This window comes from Cibotium barometz, chromosome 37 (genome assembly GCF_041138505.1).
Source record: "Cibotium barometz isolate CiBa-2024 chromosome 37, ASM4113850v1, whole genome shotgun sequence".
In the NCBI taxonomy this organism is placed as follows: Eukaryota; Viridiplantae; Streptophyta; class Polypodiopsida; order Cyatheales; family Cibotiaceae; genus Cibotium; species Cibotium barometz.
Genome location: NC_141082.1, coordinates 28762761 through 28771242, shown reverse-complemented (window position 1 = coordinate 28771242; position 8482 = coordinate 28762761).

Genomic DNA, 8482 nt, shown 5'->3' with positions numbered 1-8482 from the left:
CCTTATTCATGACAGTAGGTCCTCGCTCACGTCAATAGGGCGTGATGTGTATGATGCCCGAAAGGTACTTGCTAACATCCTTGTTTAAATACCAACTCTGTTTTACACACTCAGAAACACGCACTTTTTGATTTCTCACACAGTAACATACTGCGAGGATGCTGTGCGGCACTTTCTTCTACGTAGTTGCTACCTGCCACATAGGGTTTTTGCAACCCCCGAGAGGTTTCGAGCAGGGATATTTCTTCGACCTCTCTCCGTCCGTTTAACTCTTCTTCAGCTTCCACGCCATTTCCTTCTTCTTCGCCGCAGTCTGCTCCCTGCTTGCAAGCGGCGGTAACCTGCCGCCCTTTCGGGCATGGCGGCTAAAGCTCACGGACGGTGAGCCTTGTCGCCGCTTTCGCGTGCGCAGGCCTCGCCTCCTTCTCCACCTACCCTTCTGCAGCACTTCTTGACCTTATCTCCGCTGTGGGATTATCTCTAATGATGGGCTTCTCGCTTGATAATCATACCCGCCATTTCGGCGCAAGAAACTGCGCATGCAAATTTTGGGCTGATCGCCTAATAAAAACAGCACTTTGGGCTGGTACTCCTCTATTTTCTCCTGTCTGAGTCAACGAGATTTGTGTTAGAAAACGATAATTGTAGTGGTTGGCTTAAAAGCTACTTAGTGATGTAGAATAGCTTGTTAGAGATGTCGCCAATTCTTTTGATGTAATGTACTTTTTCTTCACGAAGATGGCGTGTTGCTATCTCTCTCACAGACGTCTCTCTGATCCTCTTTCTCAGTCTTGCACAATCTAACTATTTCTCAACATATGCGGCTCTCTTTGCATGGCAGTTCACTCGGTGATTCATTCAGTATTACTTTCTCCAGCTCTAGTCGTGTGCAACACTCGAATCGGGGAGTGGAACGATTGAACTATCTATGGAACTCAGACAGGACAACGAGGGGGAGGGAAGCAGATATGTACACGAAAAGAGGCCTTTCTAGTGCCAATCCTTTTTTGAGTGGGAATGATAGATTTTGCTTGAGTGGGAATGATAAAAAGCATGTTAGGTAAGTTGCTAGATTGTGATCCAAAAGAGTTAGAAGTCGGAATATCTCAGGGCCAATCCAAAAGAGTTGGAACAGTCTCAAATGTAAGGAAATTGCGAAATTATGATCCAAAAGAGACGAAAGTCTCAGGGCCAATCCAAAAGAGTAGTCTGAGGAGCGGCCATGCTCTCTTATTGAACTTTCCAATATAATATAATTACCTTTCTCCAAGTACAAAATCAACGCATGACAAAACATTATGAAATTTCGCAAAGTGAGCTACTACAAAGAATTGCTTGTTAAAGCAACAACACACAGCTTGATCAATTTTAAAAAAGAAAAGACACTAGGAATTGAAATTGTGCATCAACCCTAGCATATACTTGCACTGCGTATAACCTCCACAAATGGACGAGAACATGCAAAAATGCAGATGACCTCTTCACATGGATGCAGCCGTAAGACTCAAAAGACAGCCATGATACCATTCAGACTGCCTAGTCGCAAGGAATGCGGAAGAAGGAATCAATTCGCCTGAAAGCATAAGAACAGGGTCATTGAGATGAGTGGGGAGCCATCAGATATCCAAGGAAGGGTGGAGTAGACAGCAGCAGCTCTCAAGCCCTTGCAAGCCAAGGCAAGAATGGGCGAATGCTCTCAGGCGGCCACTGCGAATGTTTTGAGAAACAAGCCTTTCCAGTCATCATCATGGGCTGCCCCATCGCTCATCTGCAGCTCTACTTTCCTTGCTACGCCCTACTTCCCCCATCACAGTGGCTATATCAGATATATAAAGACTTGTTGAAACCCTAACCCTCCTAATGGTTTCACACTCCGGTAATTGACCGACGGCCGTCTGCTATATTGGCCCTAGTGCATGCAACGTCCCAAAATGCCCTCTACTTGCAAGTGTGAAGTTAGGAAATATATCAAAGCTTCAAAGCGAAGCCAAGATACTAGGTCTAAAGTTTCAAAAGAGTATACATAGTATTCACACACACATTATCCAATGTGTGAAATACTTATAATAATCAATTTTCAAAAGCTAATATTAGATTCACAAACATTGGGCCACGCTCCAGAGTAAAGCGGCCAGCCTCTACCACTTTGAGTCTTGGGTCTCACCAAGCTAGAGAAAGCGCTAAAATTAGTACAAATTTTACTTGAGTCCACAACTCCACATCACCTTAAGTCCCTAAATTAAACAAGTCGACTCCATCCTCATAATAATGATGGGCCTTTTGTGTGAGATCTAAAAATGGATGCCCGAAATCATGCAAAGTTGGCATTTCAATGCCCAGTAGCAAAATGTAGCTCAATTTTTATATACCTCTTCACTTAATAGCTTTTACTCCTTATTTGATACCCTACAGTATGTGTGGTTTGATTTTGTCAAGGAGATTCTTTTTATATTAAGTGATCTGTGTCAAAGGGTTCTAGTCCAAGAACCCATTGATCGAACAAGCCTCATTTCCCTAGTACCTATCACCTTGGGAGTGATGGTTCTTTACCAAGTGTACAAAATATTGGCATCAACGATAATATAAGCAGTCACGATAGTCCTGAGATTTTACCTGTCGATATTGGTAACGAAATGATACCATTTAAGAATTTAGATAGATTTAGCCTCAAATTATGGATAATTCATATATGTGGTCCTGTATTGGGTAATTGATACCGACAAGTAGAGGATATGAGAGCTCTGATGGAGACGGGAACTTAGATCGAAACGGGAACTCCTCAGAGACAGGACCTCAGATATTGAGATGGTAACTCAGATCGAGACAAGCCCTTGGACCGAGCAAGTGCATGTAGAAACTCAAGAGCTGAGGCCTCGCAAGTGCATGTGGACACTCAGATCAAGATGGGAACTCTGATTGAGATGAATATTCAGATTGAGCAAATGTATTTAAGTGATAACCAAAAAATAAGAATAGATATTCATAACTTTTCTAGTACGATTATGGGGGTGTTTTCACATTCTGGCTCATCTGATTACGAACAATTCATCCTATTAACCCTATGTATCTATAGTTTCTTACTACATGTGATTGCAAACTTATTGAACATGCTTTGTTCATTAACTGAAAGCATTAGTCCATCGAGAAACTTCTCCAGAGACCTGTTCGGAATGGTCATCTTCGATGTTAGTGTTGAGTATCCCATCGAAGAAAGGCATGCCCTACTTATTAAACATGCTTCGTTCATTAATTGAAAGCATCATTCCACCAGTAACTTCTCTAGAGACCTATTCGAAATTGTCATATTCGATGTCATCGTTGAGTATCGCATTGATTAGTCCATACATTAGTATTCATAATTGTGCCGCTTATGATCGTACAGATAGGTGAAGTGTCAAATCACCAATACGTCTCAACCTGGGAATACCATAGGTTGAGACGTGTTTTAGTAGTAGCAGTAGTGTTGAATCAACAACATGTCTCAACTTGGGCATACCATAGGTTGAGACTTGTTTTAGTAGTAGTAGTAGTGTCGAATCACCAACATGTCTTAACCTAAGAATACGACAGGATAATCCGAAGATTTTGCCATTAGAGGAGAGCTTGTCGAAAATTATGCCTTAGAGGAGAGCTTGTCTAACGATGATATTACGAATATTATGGAGACCTGGGAGAACCCTTATGTTTTCATAAGGCACCAACCTTTGAACCCCAAATGGTATAAAGAAGACATAATATGGACACAAGAAAGTAATTAAGATGAGACGAAGGATGATGATTAACAATATACGGATCAGAGCTCCACCCTCTTAAAAGTAGGCCTCTTATTAGCAATAGCACCCAAAGGATACCATTAGAGAGGTTCAAATCCTCTTCGTTGAAACTTCAATCGCATCATTTTCGCCTACACCACATACCCTCTCCCTTTGGTCCTCTTCAGTGGAATGAATTGATTCTAGATCAATATAAAGGGCGTAATTCGCTATTGAATCTACGGAGGCTATGGTTTTGGGAAAAAGAAGGTAGCTTCTGTTAAAAAAAGAAGGTAGCTCTCGGCTCTACACTTCCCACTTCTCTTTCAAACCCAATAACTTCCTTCCTTTCCGCCATTCTTTAGGCTAAAAATCCAAGCATGGGAAAATATAGGCCTTGGCCCTTCCATTTGTTGGGTGCCGCCTCCTATCTTTCCTACTTGCATTCTCGTATAGGAAACGACTAGGAGATTGGGTGGCTTTTGTGCTTTGCTTTATGCGCCCCTTGTTGAAAGGTAGCAATTTGCGGTTGTGCAATGCTACATTGATATGGGTGATGGATGATGGGTGAGTTGTGGAACACCTCGATTAAGAGGGGACTTTGAGAGATATAATTGCGGTGTTTTGTGTATGGAAAGCACCCTAGAGGTGTGTTAATCTATGACGGACATTGAGACGTACTACGTTTTACGTCATTAATTTAAATATTCTGAGTCATGGGCCGGGCTTGTCGGCACCATATGTTAAGGATGAAGGGATTGGGTGATCGCCGATGAGAGGCGCACCTTGAATATCAGTAGGATAAGGGTTAGGATCGGCCGGCCATGTATGGGCGCCCAAGTGTGAACGACTAAGTCACCTATAAGAGTCAAATGTAACCCTAAAATCCTCATTCTCATGTGTTGTGAATACAAGAGTGCTCTTGCCTTATCTCCTTGGTTTCCTTCTCCTGCGTGTGTGAGAGAGAGAGAGAGAGTGAGAGAGAGATCGAGCACTGTGTAGCGGCACGGCGGCGGAGAGGCGGTAGAGCGGCGACGGCGGCTCCTCCTTCACGGTTGCGACGCGGGAATCCTTCAAGGCGGCGGTTGAGCGGTGAGTGACACACCCTTGCATTCTGTTTGAGCTTCCTTCCCTGGTTGTATGCTTGCAGCCATTCGTGGCTCGCATACGGTGTCCGGCAAGTCCCCAGCTACGACCTGTGCGGCAAAAGCGCACATTTTTGGCGCCGCTGCTGTCGGGGAGTTGCCCTGCACCAAGCTCCAGTCTGCAGCTCGGGCTGCTGCGCGAAGTTTAATCTACACTGTTGGAAAGCGTCTGTGTGTTTGTTGTTGAGGTGTTTCTGTGTTTTGCAATCCGATCCTGCAATTTGTCTTATGCATTTCTGTTTCTTTTGTTATTTTTTCGCTCCGCGTGTGGGCGTGCATTCTATTACCTGGTTTTCTGCGTGTGAGGGGGGATTTCTGAATCCCTAGACCTGTGCTGTGTGCGAACTGCACCGTGGCCAAGGCCAAATGTGTGGAGAGGAAAGATTTTTTAATTGGAGAAAAAAATTTTGAAAAGAAAAAACCCCAATTGACCCACGACCCCGGCCTCTCGATCCCGGTCTTTTGATATAGGAGAGTGAGCCTCCATAGCTTTCTTTCAAGTGATAGCTTATGGGAAGTTGTGCCCTATATGTAGCCCACTCCCCAAGGAGTAAAGTGAGCATGTGGGATAAAGCCTTCACCCTTTTCTCCACAAGCAAATAGGCTTTTGCCACTTCCCCCATAGGGAAACGGACTGTTTTGAGGACCACATGAGCTCTGGATACGCGAACACGGTGCTGTAAAGCACGCTAGGATCCTTTAAACGATACGCTCGTTTCGAGCTATCACATGCCCTAGTCCAAGTTCGACCATAAGTAAGGGGGTCAAAATCGAGTTAAAAACAATCTAAAAACAAGTAAAAATGGGGTGCGAAACACCTAAGAAACCACTTGTGTGAGTTTCGAGGGTAGTTACCAATGCACGTAGGGTACCCACGTCACATGCATCTACGTTCTGGTCGGGTGCTAGAGCCTGAGCCACTAGAAAGCGTTTCAGTTTACGCAGGCTCACACCATCCCTCCACGTTAGCATCTTGGCCTTCGGCTGGAACCCAAGGGAGTGCAACCCAAGATCCACGAATAGTGGATAGTGACTCGTCCTCTGACTCAGAAGCCATGGAAGGGCACCCTACCAAGAACCCTGAGAGGAGACAAGCCAAAACATGCCAGTGTGGGCCCCACAACCCGGATCTAGCATGTTTAGTCGTCTAATAGAGACCTTTAGTAGAGCTACACGCTCTGAACATGCGACAAGCGAAGTAAATGAAGAAGGAGGGGTAGTGGATTCACCATTCATATATCATGTAGACCCTACCCTCCCAAAGAGTGTCCATGTGGATATTCTACCCACTTCGTTTAATGAGGGCCCTACTGAGCTACCACATTCCGATGCTCTTCCTAAAGTAGAGGTCCCTAGAAGCCAATCCATAAGAAGTGACATTGCATCCACTTCAAGAGAACCGTTTGGCACACCAAGTCTAGATGGGATATTTCTCAATGAAAATTGGGAATATGATCTACACACAGAGACTCTAATTGACCTATACACAGGTTACACATACCATGTAGGTTGGTTAGAAGTCCTACGATCTACATCTAGCGCCACTAATCTAGAGGAGCAACAACACATGATATGTGAGGTGATTCATAGAATTATCCAATTTGAGAGGCAAAATAGGAGAGTGAACCTAGTTTCCACTGGCCCTATGAGATTTTTGGATACGGGCAAGGCCAAACAACCAACCCTATCACAATTGGAGACTCCCTCGGTGAGTCCCATAGACCCTTCGTATGTTGTTTCGCCTGGAGTCTCAATGCAGGTTGAGCCCACGAGCAGTAACTTTAGTTTTCCAACCTTGGCTCAACTTTCCATTAGGGAATCCGCAATGCCTACCCCAATGATGAGCATAACTGAAAGTGCACCTGTTACCGCTGTAGTTAGTACAACACCTCTACCTAGTGGAACAGTACCTACAACAGTGCGTGGCAGTGCCTATCGGCCTTATGTACCTATTGCTACTCATGCTCATGTAGCTCCTACGCCTCTTAGTATGCCAATGGCGTATGCTCCATGACCGCCTTATCACAACCCTTATCCAAGAGGAGCTAGGCCTAGTCACATATCATATCCTACGTCATTTGCCAACATACTCAGACCAACGCCAACTCCTATCAGCCAGGCTATCCCAGAAGTACCTCCACCAGCTATGCCTGCTCACTTAGGTGATCTCGCAGCGTTTGCTCAGACGATCGGACAATCCATTGCGGAAAACATGCGGGGTATGCCTAAGAGAGAACCTAGAAGCAAGGCAGTACAAGTGGCTAAGCTCACTCAAAACTTCAGTGGTAACGAGGATGTTAGGAAGCACATTGAAGTCTTTGAACACGTGTGTGATTCCTTGGAAGAGCACAATGAGCTGCATAAGTGTAAAGCTTTAGGCTTAACCTTGAGTGGGAAGGCCGGAGATTGGTATCGAACCTTAAGGGTTGAAGAGTGCACTCACTACCCCACTCTCAAGAGATTGTTCTTGAAAGAATACATACGTGAGGGTGTGCTTGGGGAGTAGCATCTCAACTCCAAAAAGCTGAACGTGAGGAAGGGGAGTCAGTGAGAGACTTTATAAGTCGATTGAAGTATCTAAATTCTCGCTGCACTCCCGATGAGCGCTTCAATAATAATCAACTCCTCGATAGATTCATCCGAGGATTGCGCCACGAGGACATTTACAATGGCCTAGTCATTAGAGGTCTTACAACGTGGGAAGCAGTCACTGCCAATGCAATCCAGTTAGAAGACAACTTGATGATTGCATGTAAAAAGGTGTCTTCAGAAACAAAATCCATTAGTTCGCAAGTATCTGGGCACGAGCCAATGACGGTAAAACCTATTGCCAAGGAGCCCAAGATATCTGAAATGTATGTGACCGACCTTACTAAGGCTCTCCAAGAATACTTTAGGGGTAATCGAGCTCCTCAGAATAGCCATATGTACCCAAGGAGAGAGCAACAATGGTGTTCGGTGTGCTTAGGACCACATAGCATGAGTGAATGTCCCACATTCAGAGTCAAATTCAATGGGAATTGCAATGCATGTGGTAAGTATGGCCATCAATCTAAAGATTGCCTAGTACTTAAGCGAATGTTGGCAAATCAAGCACCACTAGCTTGGTCAAACGCACCTCAAGTACCCGCGCTAATGCCTGCACAACCTGTCGAGCAACCGTCACAGCACATAGTTCCAAGGAATCCGAATGCAGTCCAGTCTGTGCCGTTACCACCGCCAGTGCTAGGACCACAACCTCCACATCCAAGGGTTACCCCAATAAATCAGATGGGTTGTGAGTCACATAGTGCGTGTGGGGATTATGAAGAGGAGATAGACCCCACTGCTCCATATGGGATTGATACGTTTGAAATGATTCCCCAGTACTACATGGAGGATCATTTCGGGCAAGTCAAGCCTGTATATCAAGAGGCTGCTCTCGCCACAAGAGGGCAAAACCTTAATACCTTGGCGAGGAGACCACCTCTTCAATGCTACGATTGTGGTGGACCGCATCGTGTAGCGGAGTGCCCTAATAGGCTACAGAAGATCACTACTCAAATGCAACCAAATCAAGGGAGCACATCGGGAATGCCGGTACTT